General features: G+C 35.7%; 2 long non-coding RNA genes across 3 annotated transcripts in view; one reads left to right on the top strand and one right to left on the bottom strand.

Annotated features, from left to right (window-relative positions):
* LOC141555337 (uncharacterized) overlaps positions 1 to 7,769 on the bottom strand; it is a 46,717-nt gene extending 38,948 nt beyond the window's left edge. The window contains exon 1 of the long non-coding RNA XR_012486163.1: positions 7,633 to 7,769. This is a non-coding gene — a long non-coding RNA (uncharacterized LOC141555337). The remainder of the gene's footprint in view (positions 1 to 7,632) is intronic.
* LOC141555332 (uncharacterized) overlaps positions 1,610 to 14,742 on the top strand; it is a 108,755-nt gene continuing 95,622 nt past the window's right edge. For both annotated transcript variants that reach the window (XR_012486161.1, XR_012486160.1), the window contains exons 1-3: positions 1,610 to 1,764; positions 2,106 to 2,156; positions 3,047 to 3,254. This is a non-coding gene — a long non-coding RNA (uncharacterized LOC141555332). The remainder of the gene's footprint in view (positions 1,765 to 2,105; positions 2,157 to 3,046; positions 3,255 to 14,742) is intronic.

Below are 14,742 nucleotides of genomic sequence, written 5' to 3'. Positions count from 1 at the left end.
GAACAGTTGTTCTTCTTCAATGATAGAATACATTCTCTGTATGGTATTTCCCTAAATTAATGAAACCACAAGAGAATGTTTTCCTCTACTGCCATGGTTATAGATTGCCCTTGCTATGAAAAATTCTTAAGGATCTCAGATCTGCCAAGGGAACCTCCTTAATAAAAAAAAAAGGCACTGAGGGTGAAGGATGGCAAGCAGATCATTGAGACAAACATGTAGGAAGGGAAGAGTCCCTATGAATCTAATTATTATGGTATCAGGCAACAGGATGAGGAACTGCTAGATACCATAATAAAATTCATAACTAACCTAGGGAACAAAATTTATCATTTATACTTCTCATCTCTGTTTTTTGTGAACATTGAATGCATCATGCTTTCATTTTGCCTCTTGCTGAGGCAATGAAATCTTTGTGAAAAGATCACTAATTCTTGAGTCAGAAGTCCTGGATTCAAATCCTGTCTCTGATGCTTACTGCCCAATATGATGTCAGGCAACCCTTTGATTCCCCTTTAGTGTTCTCCAAACTCCCACTTAGAGCTGGGACTGAAACTCATAATACAATCAAGACAAGGCTTTTCAAGGAATGAGATCCCTGGAGGGCCAAATCCCTGAGCTTTGTTGTGTCAAGTCTAGAGAAAGCTCAGGTTATTATCATCCACTGCTCATACTTAAGAAAGCCAAGATGAGTCAGAAGTCATTGAGGTAACACTAATCAGACCCTGGATATTGTTATTGTTTGTCCTTTATTCTCAAAGAAAGCCATGACATCAGGGAGATAAAGCCATGACATGCAAGTGAATTGGATTTCAGTAAGGGAGGTGCTTTCATATTCCCCTAATTCTTTTTTTAATAATAATTTTAATAAATTTATTTTCAAAATAAATGCACAGTTAGTTTTCAGCAATCACTCTTGTAAAACCTTGTGTCCCAAATTTTTCTCCCTCCTCTCTCCCATACCTTCTTCTAGATGGCAAGTAATCCAAGCACAGCCAAGATGATGGGGTGACATAATAGTCAGATTCACAGTGACTCTTCCTTTCCTACATCTCTGTGGCCATTCTTAATGATTTGCTTGCCATCCCTCACTCTCAGTGCAAGGTCACCACCTTGGAGCCATCTGGGTCCAATGGCCAGATATAGATCTGGAGGAATGAATGACCCTCTGTGTGGAGCAAGAATTAAGAGAATATCAAAGAGATCATAAAAAAGGGAAAAGAATCTACAAAATGTTTGCAGCAGCCTTTTTTGTAGTGGAAAGGAACAGGAAACTGAGTGGATGCCCATCAATTGGATAATGGCTGAATAAGTTATAGTATTATGAATGTTATGGAATATTACTGTTTTATAAGAAAATATCAGCAGTTTAATTTCAGAAAGGCCTGGAGAGATGTAAAGGGCTGAAACTCTAAATAGGTGCACTAGAATCAGACAACTGAACACTTAAAGCTAATTATCTATTGGACAATACTCTATTAGCAAATGCTTGGAAAATGGCCTTTCTCACTATCCTGTGCTGGTTGGATCTTTTTGGTGTATACAGATAATTGTAGGAGGGATTAGGGAGTGGAGTAAGACAAGCCAGAGTCACTTTGGAGGAGAAGGGAGGTCTGTTGGTGGAGAGCTTGTGGCAGTTTCATCTATCTCCTTTACTTCTCCCCCTAAAGACTTTTGCTGCTCCTGACTCTGGCTGATTCTGAGGTCAACAGGGAGATAACTCGGACTTCACAGAGAGAGTTGCATGAACTGATGCTAAGTGAAGTGAGTAGAACCAAGAGACCAATGTATATAATAACAGCAAGATTATGTAAAGATCAACTGTGTTGAACTTGGCTCTTTTCAACAATGAGGTGACTCAGGTCAGTTTTAATAGATTTATGATGGAGAGAGCCATCTGCATCCAGAGAGAGAGAGAGAGAGTCATTGGGGGCTGACTGCATATCATAACATAGTATTTTCGCCTTTTTGTTGTTGTTTGCTAGTCTTTTTTCTTATTTTTTCCTTTTTTTGATCTGGTTTTTCTTGTGCAGCAAAATAAATTGTGGAAATATGGTTAGATGAAATGTACATGTTTAACCTATATTGAATTACTTACTGTCTAGGTGGTGGGGAGAAGACAGGGAGAAAAATTTGGAACACAAGGTTTTTCAAGGGTGAGTGTTGAAAACTATGCATATATTTTGAAAATTAAAAAAAAAACTATTATTAAAAAAGAATTCGGGAAATATGAAAGCCTCTCTATATTGATTATATCCATAAGGCTTCTCCCTAGCGTGGATTTTCTCATGTGAAGTCTTTTCTTTGTATTAAAGGCATTTCACAAGAATTACATTCAAAAGTTTTCTCTCCATTGTGGAGTCTGATATGAAGCAAGAATGGAACTGCATCTTAAGAGACTTTCCACACTGATTAAATTCAAAAGATTTCTCTCTTGTGTGTATTCTCTAATGGCCAATCAGGAGTAATCTGTAGCACTTTCATTAGATTTGCAAAACTTTTTTCTACTATGAATCTTCAAGATCTGAATTTCAAACAAAGCCCTTCCCAGCAATCTTCCCCTGGAACCCCCAAGAATTTATACCTGAAGGAGATAAAGGCAAGGAAACCAAGACCCACTCTGAAAAATATGGCAGCTCCATTCCTCCAAGAAAAACTTATTGTGTTTCTCTTACTTGGCTCAGCTCATATGTCTGGTTTAATGTAGATCAGGTATTGTTATTATTGGGATAGGTTTCAGACACTGAAGAACTTGTACGGGGAAAAACATTGCTTCTTTATTTTCACTAACCTTTAACTGAAACGTAGTATTGCCTTCAGTTATGAACATAGACAGCAACATTATTCTGAGGAGAAGTCATGGTCTTCCCCAGACTGCCAATGCCTCCATGGCATTAAAAATGTTGAAAATTCCTGATTTAGATTCAAAATAGCTTGACAAGTATTTGGGAAGCCCCTTATTCCCAGAAAAGGACCTCAGGTCTAAATACACAAAGAATAACAAAATAAAATACTGTTCATTTTTCTTCCATCCATATACTCATAGATTGTTGTATCTGGAAGAGATCTTTAAAGATGATTTCCATAAACCCCTTCACTTGATAGATGAGGAAGCTGAACTCCAGGAAAGTTGTGGTGTTCCAGATCACCCAGAGAGTTAGAGGAAGAGCCAAAGTTAAGGACCTGGGACTGAAGACAGAATCCAGAGCTCAGCAATTAAGTCTTCTTTGAATAGGAGTACTCTTTTTGCCCCGGTATGTGTGAATATTGTATATAGAAGTCTAAATGTGAGTTATTTCCTTTTCCTTTTTGCATGTTCACATATATATTTCAAATCAAATCCTAAAATACATTAATTTTATCAAGTTACTATATTCTGAATATACATGGAAAAGTCAACTTTACTTGATAGATCAGGAAGTTCCTTATATGAAGATAATTGGGAAAGGTTCCAGTCTATTCATTGATAGTATTGCTTTGTGTTTGGCATCAAAGAAAACTGTTCTGATGCAAATTTGTCTATTAGGGGTGATTTTAACATCTTAGTTAAACTTACAAGATTCCCTTAGTAGGAAGAATCCAGTTTTATATGGAACAAAAAAATGGAAAAGTCAGGCATTAAATCCTTCCAGTTTTGGTGAAGTTCTCCAAGAGAATTCTCAAATAGCTGTGCTAAAGTTGTAGGGTAGAACATGCCTATTTGCATGTTCCCATCTTTTCCCCTTCTAAATTGTGTATTAGTATTTTCTTAATAGATTGACACAACATCAATTGGAACCAATTGTTCTGTTCCAGGGAACAGAACAATTTTGGGGGGTTTTGTTTTTGTTGTTGTTATTGTTAAGGAAGAAGACTGAAGATAAACTTCTGAAACTACCCCCAACAACAACATACATCTATACACACACACACACACACACACACACACACACACACACACACTAGCTGTTAAGAGTTTCATGTGATCTGAGTTTTAGAGGTAAAGAAATTATAGAAGCTATTAAATTCAATCCTTTCATTTTCAAGATAAGGAAATTAAGGCTCTGAGAAGTTAAATAATTGACTAGGATCATACGATGAATGTCTAAATCAGGATTGGACTTCTTCATTCCAAATTCAGCACTCTATCCACTGTGTCACCTGGATATAATACAATGGAAAATCCAACTATTGTGTAACTAAAATAGACATGCATGTCAACATCCATTCTCAGACATTTTCTTCCATTTTTCTCCAAGAGATCAAAGATTTCTGTCTGCTTTGCCCTAAATTCCACTCTTTAGGAGCCTTGCCACATTATGGTTTGTTATAGAGTATGGTCCTTGGCATTTCATTACATTTTCAGCTTTTAAAACTCCTTTCATTTACATTGGTAGAAAACTCTTAGAATAATAATGTCATTTTATAACTGTCTTTTGCTTTACAGAGTGATCACTGCAAACTAGTGGTCTCCAAAGAGATAGCCTCAGATTTCTGGGGAGCCTGGCACATCTTTAAGAAGTCTATAGCATGACTCTTGAATGTGTAACCAATTAGATGTAGAGTGAGAAGATGTGTCCTATCTCATGCTCTCGGCATTTACTAACCATGAAACTTTTTTTTAATAAAAAACACCATTTACCATTCTACTCTTTTCTGCCCATGTACATCTCAGCCTTCCTCTTTCTAAACTGGGCATCCAGGTATTTCCAGAGCAGATTGAAACAACAACAATTGGAGGCAAATATTCTGGAATGAAAAATTGTTAAATCTGGGAGGAATTTAAGATATATAGTCTCTTGATATTTTACATATTCAGAAACTGGAGTTTAAGACAAGTCAAGTGTCCTTCTCAAAATTATACTGTCAAAAATAGTAGAGCCAGAATTGAAATCCAGATCTTGCTTCTCTAAGCTCAAATGCTGTTTCCATTATATTGAACTAGATCTTCAAGTCAAATGTGAAAAATTGCATAATTCTTAAAAGTGTTGGGAATTCAAAGAGTAAAAAGAAAAAAAGCCCCATATCTCTGTACTCAAGAAGCTTAAAGAATGCATGGAGCTATAGAATACATATATACATACATACATATATACATATATATATAAGTATATATATATATATATATATATATATATATATATATATATGAAAAAAATCAGAAGGAATGTGGTAAAAGCAAAGGAGAAATCCAAAGGGTTTTAAGAAAACTTGAGGAGGAAGAGGTATTTTCTCCAAATTGGAAATTAGGGAGGGATTCACGAAAGAGATGGCGCCCCAGCTGAACTCTGGGGAAAAGAAAAGATTCCCGTCGGTAGAAATGATGGATGAAGTTCATTCTAGAAAAGAAGCACAACTTTTGCAAAGGGAAAGATAGGAAAGAGAAGCACAAGTCTGGGAAAACAAAAACAAAAATGACTAACATAGATTAGTGTTATGGGAACAAAAATGTACGAATAGGTATAATATTAAATAAAGCTGGAGTTAGTCTGGAGTCATTGTAGAAAGATTTGAAGGCTGAGCTAAGCATATTTTATATTTTCAAGGTACAAGTATTTCCCATGTTCTGCATATCCACATGGGTTTGTGTGTGTGTGGATCACAGGAAATTGTAAATGGGTATCTCTAGAACCCTTCCTCTACCTATTCTTCTTCAAGAGAATCTAATTCCTGCCAAATGGAGAGCATATTTGGGCTGTCCATTTTGGTATTCTTAGAGAGGATATTACAGGCTATGATTATATTAATCTGTTTCATTCCCTTAAATATTGTTGATCAAAGGGAAATAGTTTTTAATTTCAAATCACCTTTCTGATACTATATCTTAATGGGTAAGGAGCTCTATCCAAAGGCATTAGTTCTTTCCTACCAAATGCTAATTGCACAAATAGCAAACGGTGAATAAACTCATTTATCTCAGCTAAAAGCAAGAATAAATCAGATAAATTATATAGATGATGATATATTAGATAATATATTGAGTGAGATTTTCCATTAGGAGTAAAATACCTCAACTGAGATGGTCTCTGATTATACTCAAGTGGGAAATTCCTTGAATACTTATATTCAAGTAGAATATTGTAACTTATACAAATATTTTATATAATAAACTGATGATAGGAATATCTTGAGACACTGGCTCCTTTATATTTTAACTTCTTCCCAAAATCTTTTTTCTCCTTCTAGATTCCTTTCCATAAAGAGAACCTAAGATTTTGTGTGTTTGCTCTCTTGAAGCCAAAAGCTAGAAGCACTAGAATCTCTCTGGCCTTGGCTCTCAGAAACTCTATCCCTCACACAGGGATGGATCATAGATTAACTATTCTCTTCCCCAGTTAAGGGAGTCATGTCAATGCCAGATTATATTCCATAGGCAATAGGGAGACCCACAAAAGGTTACTGAGGAAAAGGGTAATATACATAACGGGAATCATTTTTGTAGCTATTTGATGGCTGGATTCAAGAGGCGAAAGATTGAAGGCAGAAGATCATAGGACAATACTGCAGTAACCCAGAAAACAGATAATAAATGTTTGAGCTGAATTGACAATTTAAATGGAGATGAGTAGGAAAACATGAGAGACTTGGACTAGTTTGGCAACTTCTCCTTCACCCTCCACATGGGTGTTGGAAAAATGGTAGGGTGAGCGTACCATCAGTAAAAGTAGGAAAGGTAGAAAGAGGGCTGAATTTTGTAGGGAAGATAATGAATCTAATTTTGACCTACAAAGTTGATGAAACCTATGTTAAACCTATGCTGAGGTACCAACAAAATGCTGGAAATGTGGGACTGGAGTTCACAGGAATGCTCAGGTCTGGATTGATAGATTTGGGAGTGATTGGAATAAAGTTGATAGGTGAAATAGTGGGAGTGGATAAGATTATCAAAGGAAAGTGTGTAGAGAGTGAAAAAGCAGGATTATCACAGAGACTTGGTAAATATGTTGAATTTAAAGGGCAGGAAGAAGAAAATTAAAAAAGCATGAATAATGAGAACAAAACTAGCTGTTAAAACTCCAGTAACAATTCATCATAAGAATCTTCATAGGATCAAAGATTTAGAACTAAAAGAGATATTAGAAACTTTTTTTATCCAACCCCCTTATTTTAAAAATAAGGAAAGAAGTCTAAGGAGGTAAAGGAACATATTTGTCTAAGAATACACAGTTAATAAGTGTTAGAAATGGGATGGGAATTCAGATCATCTGTCTTTACATTTATCAACATTTCTATTGACTACATTCAGCTTTTTGGAAAAAAGAGAATTATATTCTAAATATTCTAAATAAATAGACATATGTATTTTCTTAGTGTCTCTCACACACACACACACACACACACACACACACACACACACACACCACTAATAACAGGTAATCCTAACTCAATGACCTGCTCAGTTTACATGCTATGTAGTATGAGAAAGCTTGGGACTTTGGTCATCTTGCAAAAGACAAATTGAGAAGTAAGAAAATAATATATTAACTTCAGCAAAAGGAGACAACCCCATTTAAAGATGAGTCAAGCATGGAAAAGAGTAGAGTGTGTTGAACATTGGAAGACACCATACGTGGTTTGGCCCTAATTCTTCCAGATGTGTGTCTGACAGTTCCCCATGGGAGAATTGTGAGTAGAAAATAATTAAGTACTTACTTCCCCTTTCACCTCATAGAGATTCCTCAGTTGATGTTGATTAGTATCCTTCAGCTTCTGAGATTAGGAGGCTTCATGTTTTAAAGAAAGTGTTCTTTCCAACAGACACATCCTTCTTCTCACAGTTCTCCTGATTACTAACAAAACAGGTCAGATTACAAGTCCAGAGCCAGATGAGCTTCCCTCATTGTGTGTACACATGGGAGTGGAATTAAGGGAACAGAGTGTTGGGGACTGGGCAGAGGGATGGAAGCTTTAGAGAGAGGGAAAAAGAGACCAGCGTTGATGTTTTTTTTTTGTTGTTCTCTTTCCCTTGCCAGTATGCTTTGGGGGTTCCTCTCTGCATTGAACTGGGCTTCACTCAAGTGTGAGTTAGTCAATAGTTTGAACTCAATGTTGGTCCATCCACATATGTATTCAGTCACAGGGAAGATATTGTTTCTTTTCCATATTATATGGAACATTAAAAATAATTATCTAGTGATGTGTCAGGGAGTTGTGTTTTTCCTAGTGTGTGGTTCTTGGCAAGGGATGTATGGTGGTTGGAAAAAAATCAACACAATGCCGTTATGGACAGTATTATGTCTCTGGTAGAAAGTGGTTTTGAAAGTTTTGTACTGAACAGGATTTAAAGGTAAAGACTCAAGCAGATACATAATGAGTCCTCTCTCTGGTTGACTGATTTAAAACTTAGATGAACAAAATCCTCAAATCCATAAAGGAGGGCAAATTTGCCATGTTTTCTTATTTAATTTGGATGTTGACTTAGTATTTTTAAATCTTTTTTTAAATCCCTTTTATGTACAAAGGATCAAACAGGCAAATGTTGTAAATCGGTATATTCCTCTGATAGCTAAATATAAAACTGCCTTTGGTTTTTATCAGGAAACTAATTAGATTGCTGGGTTACTGGTATTGCTTTGTGGCATCAGAACTTGGGAAACCATTGCCTCTGAAGACCTGAAGAATTCTTTTTTCTGTCCAAGGATCATTTGGATATTTATAACATCAATCACAAGCCATACAAAACTTACTTGGAACTTAAATAAGGAGAGGTTGTTTTACTTAGCTTTCATCTCCTCATTTCAACCTGTAGTTGCATTAGCAAAGGAATTTGTGGACCTCATATAGCCCATAGGCTGGATGTTCCCCGGCCTTCAACTAGAACATCAAGCTCAAAGCAAGGAAGAGGTACAGGTTGGGTGTGAGTAAGGTGCAACATATAACCAATGAGGAACTCTCAGGAAAAGTAGGGCTAAAGGTTGCTGTCAAGGAACTGGATGACTGAAAGAAAAAATAGGCTAGTCAATTGGTAAAAGCAAGGGATGACAGATGGACAAATGATCAGAGGACTCCATTGTTGATCTTGAGATAGCAGGAGAAAGTGAGGAAGACTTCTAGGATATTGGGTAAATCCCCAGTGGTGAACTTTACAAAAGACATGACTGACAACATACAAGATATAATGTCTTATGAGCTTGGTAAGGTGAATTGTAGTCTCTGTTATTGATTCAATTTTTTTGGGGGGTGGCAATTAAATGGATTGTTGACTTAGAAACAGTTTTTGCTAAGGACATCCTTTGGCAACTGACTCTCTTCTGTGGCCATCCATCAGGTTATCTACATTTTTTTCTCTTTTTTGCTTCATAATTTGCCTGTGCCCTACTGAAAAACTACTTTGCCCCACATCAAAAACATTCCATTCAACACATCACTCATTAGTGGTGAGGTAAGAAATAAATTTCCAAATCCTGATGAGTAGTCAATGAGCCTTTTCAAAATAGAGTAATATTTTACAAGAGAAACTAATGAGCAAAATGCATCTATCACACATGACAGTCTTTTTTTAAAATTTTATAATTATAAATTTTTGACAGTATATATGCATGAGTAATTTTTTTATAACATTATCCCTTGTATTCATTTTTCCAAATTATCCCCTCCCTCCCTCTACTCCCTCCCCTAGATGACAGGCAATCCCATACATTTTACATGTGTTACAATATAACCTAGATACAATATATGTGTGTAAATCCCATTTTCTTGTTGCATGTTAAGTATTAGATTCCGAAGGTGTAAGTAACCTGGGTAGATAGACAGTAGTGCTAACAATTTACATTCACTTCCCAGTGTTCTTCTCTGGGTGTAGTTGTTTCTGTCCATCACTTATCAACTGGAAGTGAGTTGGATCTTCTTTATGTTGAAGATATCCACTTCCATCAGAATACCTCTTCATACAGCATTGAAGTGTACAGCTATCTTCTGGTTCTATTCATTTCACTCAGCATCAGTTGATGTAAGTCTCTCTAAGCCTCTCTGTATTCCTCCTGCTGGTCTTTTCTTACAGAGCAATAATATTCCATAACCTTCATATACCATAATTTACCCAACCATTCTCCAATTGATGGACATCCATTCATCTTCCAGTTTCTAGCCACTACGAAAAGAGCTGCCACAAACATTTTGGCACATACAGGTCCCTTTCCCCTCCTCAGTATTTCTTTGGGATATAAGCCCAATAGCAGCAATGCTGGATCAAAGGGTATGCACAGTTTGACAGCTTTTTGGGCATAGTTCCAAATTGTTCTCCAGAATGGTTGGATTCTTTCATAACTCCACCAACAATGTATCAGTGTCCCAGTTTCCCCACATCCCCTCCAACATTTGTCATTATTTGTTCCTGTCATCTTAGCCAATCTGACAGGTGTGTAGTGGTATCTCAGAGTTGTCTTAATTTGCAGTTCTCTGATCAGTAGTGATTTGGAACACTCTTTCATATGAGTGGATATAATTTCAATATCGTCATCTGAGAATTGTCTGTTCATATCCTTTGACCATTTATCAATTGGAGAATGGTTTGATTTTTTATAAATTAGGGTCAGTTCTCTATATATTTTGGAAATGAGACCTTTATCAGAACCTTTAACTGTAAAAATATTTTCCCAATTTGTTAATTCCCTTCTAATCTTGTTTGCATTAGTATTGTTTGTACAGAAACTTTTTAGTTTGATGTAATCAAAATCTTCTATTTTGTGATCAATAATGATCTCTAGTTCTCCTCTGGTCATAAATTCCTTCCTCCTCCACAGGTCTGAGAGGTAAACTATTTTCTGTTTCTCTAATCTATTTATGATCTCATTCTTTATGCCTAAATCATGGACCCATTTTGATCTTATCTTGGTATATGGTGTTAAGTGTGGATCCATATCTAGTTTCTGCCATACTAATTTCCAGTTTTCCCAACAGTTTTTTTTTCAAATAATGAATTTTTATCCCTAAGGTTGGTATCTTTGGGTTTGTCAAAGACTAGATTGCTATAGATGTACCCTTTTTATCCTTTGTACCTAATCTGTTCCACTGATCAACTGGTCTATTTTTAGCCAATACCAAATGGTTTTGGTGACTGCTGCTATATAATATAGCTTTAGATCAGGTACACCTAGACCACCTTCATCTGACTTTGTTTTCATTAGTTCCCTTGCAATTCTAGACCTACAGGACAGTCTTGATAAGGAATTACTAGCTAATAAAAATCTCTCACCTAGGATAATTTGTCCTTTCATGGCCCAGATTGTATCTGTCCTAAGGGCAAATATAAACCTTTGATTACAACTAATTAAACACTGAGAAAAAGAGCAAAAAAATAGATGGGTAGAAGCCTTCAGACAGTGAGATATGATACAAAGTATATAGCTCAAATCTGTACTGATTTTGTGATCTCATCATTGGGGTCCCTTCAGTGTTACAGATTGCAACCCACTATGAGCCCTAAAATGGACAGATATTTTTAAAAAGAAAGCAGTTAGCTTTTCCTTCCATAAGAAAACAATAGAATATTTAGCAGTAGATAGAACCTTGGACATCTACAAATACAAATCTCTCAATTCACAGAAATGGAAACTGAGGTTTCAAAATGAGTAAATGGCTACTTTTAGACAGGATCTCAGGTCTCCTGTCTCTGAGAATAGGACTCTTTTCACTCTCTTGTATTGCCAATAATGCTTCACTGTCATTTTCTTTTAGAAACAGAAAAGGAGGCTTTGTGTTCTGCTCAATGATCTGCTCCCCCTCCTACTTCTGGTTTTCATCATGGGCCACACAATACGATTTTTACTCCCCTGGTACATGACTGGTAAATGTAAGCTTTGCTAAATGGAAAGGACATGAGTAGCACTGAGTTGACCTGTGGGTAGTAAATGCTCTGAGGGGACTATGTCAAAGCCAGTGTTTCTTTTCATGAAACCAAGTTTGAACATTCAGCCGAAGTGAAGATAGATAATTGAAACCTTTGCCCATCTTACTTTCCTCCAGGGAAAAGTGATTTCATTGGCATTCTTCCCATCCTGAGCTCATATTCTTTTCTTCTTTTTAGATATCCATGAAATTCTGCCCTGAAATGCTACTGTTCTTTCTTGTCTGTTCTTGACAGAATGACTGACTTTTGCTATGAGTGGATTGAAAGCATGATCAGGGTAGGGACTTAAAATGGCAGATCTGTGACTAATTTTGAAAATAAAATTCTAGATTTGCCATTTTCTCAATGTGGGGAACTGCCAGCATGGAAACATCTCTACTAATACCTGATCAATATCATATCTGTACCTTTTAGTCATAGAGTAAATTAAAAAGACTTGTTTAGGGTCATAGAACTAATATATGTTAAAGTTGTGATTTTAATCCAGTTCTTTCTGAGTCCAAGGAGGGCTTTAATCCTTTAAGCTTACTGAATCAAAATCACAGATTAAAAATTTTTGTCCTTTCAACAAGATATGACAGATACCATCATCATTGGCAACAACTTCACCAGTGTTTTATCCTAGTTTGATGGTCTCACCAGTGTTTTATCCTAGTTTGATGGTCTCATTAAACAAATGTATTTAGTTTCCTATTTGAAAAATATATTTTTAAAAAAACCTACAACTCAAATTGTCTATTTTGAATAAAAACAGAAAGCCTAACTTTATGTCATGATATGTATTTTCACATCATTATTTTAGAGATTCATTGGAGCCTTCTACCCATTGGAAGATTATGACACAGAGCTTGCTGGGGCGTTTCTTGGCCTCCTCAGTCTCAGCTTCTCCTTTCTTTTTCAAAGCAGCTTATTCAGTTAAGGGAAAGAGATTTGAATGACTTGCCAAAGTGACTAATACAAAAAGGAGAGAGAAAAGGCACTTGGTGTAAATTCTCCATGCTAGTGGGATAAAATTCAAATAAGGTTACATATTGACTCAATAAACCACATACAAATAAGATTTCAGGTTACATATTGACTTTTTTTTCAGGTTACATATTGACTTAATAAACCACAAATTAACAATATCTCTATTGTATTTTTATATCTTATGTTAACTATCCCCCAGTTATATTTTAAAGTGGGTTTGAATCCCACTCTAATGATACAGAGAGTTATGAATTCTCAAACATGGTATCACCCTTTTAACCATGTGTGAGCAATTCAACAAGAAAAATTAGATGCTGTATATGAAAGGTATGGCACTGATCATTAGGAAATGCCCCTTAAATGTTACTTTGGCAAGACTGGATAGATATATTATGTTTCTGAACATAGCATAGACATTGTTATAAAAATAGGTTAAACCAATAGCAAGGAGTCTGAGTCTATTAATCCCTGGCACAAATGATTGTAAAATAATAAAGATTTTGGGATTGTGAAAAGAAAAATTGTGGAAGGAAGGAAATATATTGGATGCAGACTAGAATTACATACATATGTGTATCTTTAATATAAACCATTTCATATAATAATCATATATGTACATATCCATATATAGTAGATATGGTACCTCAAAAATCTTAATGTAGGTAAAAGACTTAAAAGTTTTACATTGTACTAAGAACTTTGGATTTGAACTCAGATTCTCCTAACTCCATACGTGGCTATGATCCACTGACTCACCTTGTTGCCCCTAATAACCTTCTAATAATTAACAAAAGGAGGTTTTTGTAGTCATAGTATGAAAAGGATATGAAGCAAACACATGGCACTCCTTCAGAGATATAGATGCCTCATATAGAAATGTATCTGGTCCAAAGGTTGTGTTGACTGAGATAATTTCTATGGTTGTTTAAGACATCTATCAACTTTGAGGGGCACTTACTCTTGTGCCTTTTAAGATCTATTTCTGAATCAAAATCACAGATCAAACATTATTGTCCTTCCAACAATATATGACAGATACCATCATTATGGGCAACAACTTCACCAGTGCTTTATCCTGGTGTTGTGGTCTCATTAAGAAAATGTTTTTAGTTTCCTATTTGAAAAATATATTTTAAAAAACCTACAACTCAAACTATTTATTCTGAATAAAAGCAGAAAGTCTAACTTTGTTAGTTTTCTGAAAGGTCCAACCTAGAGTCTTAAGTTCTTGAAACAATTAAGTCTCAAAAACAGCTTTCCTCCCTTTTAGGAAAAGTAGCCCAGACTATATGACAATACTATTCCTACCACCATCATACTGCTCTTTGTAAGGAACATCTTGGTGGTAGGACACACATCTACCAGGAATCAGAAAACCTGTTGAAAACGTCTTTTGCAATGCACTTCTTTGCACATTTATTATAGGATTCACATGTGAAGATCTCTCCAAAACATCTTTCTATTAATTAACTGACTATAAGAACAATTAGTTAGCTCTGGGCCTAGTTCCTCCTAGGAATAGCTTTGTCTTGGTTTGGTATACTTAGAATCATAACAATTTGGGGCTGGAATAAAACCTGGAGATCACTTAATTCGGTTTTCTCATTTTAAAAACAGGAAAACATTTGACACAGTGTGAGACACTGTCAAAGTCTAGTCAAAATATTCATTTACTCCTCCTCTTTCTTTTTCTCCTCCTGCTACCAGCTCTGTCTCTGAAACTGTCCTGATGAGTTTGTAAAAGACATCCAAGTTTGCTCAGCCAACTTTTTTGGTCTTTAAAATGAGAAAGCTGGATTAGGTGATCTCTGAGCTTCCAGAATAATATTACTATTCTATTACTACTACAACTAAAACTACTACTACTAGTAATCCTAATATTATTATTAGAAATACTACTAGTAATAACAACAATGACAATAAGTTAGTGTTCATATAGCATTTAA

Source organism: Sminthopsis crassicaudata, chromosome 1 (genome assembly GCF_048593235.1).
Source record: "Sminthopsis crassicaudata isolate SCR6 chromosome 1, ASM4859323v1, whole genome shotgun sequence".
Taxonomy (NCBI): Eukaryota; Metazoa; Chordata; class Mammalia; order Dasyuromorphia; family Dasyuridae; genus Sminthopsis; species Sminthopsis crassicaudata.
The sequence above is the reverse complement of the archived record's forward strand: the minus strand, read 5'-3'. Positions and strand labels throughout refer to the sequence as shown.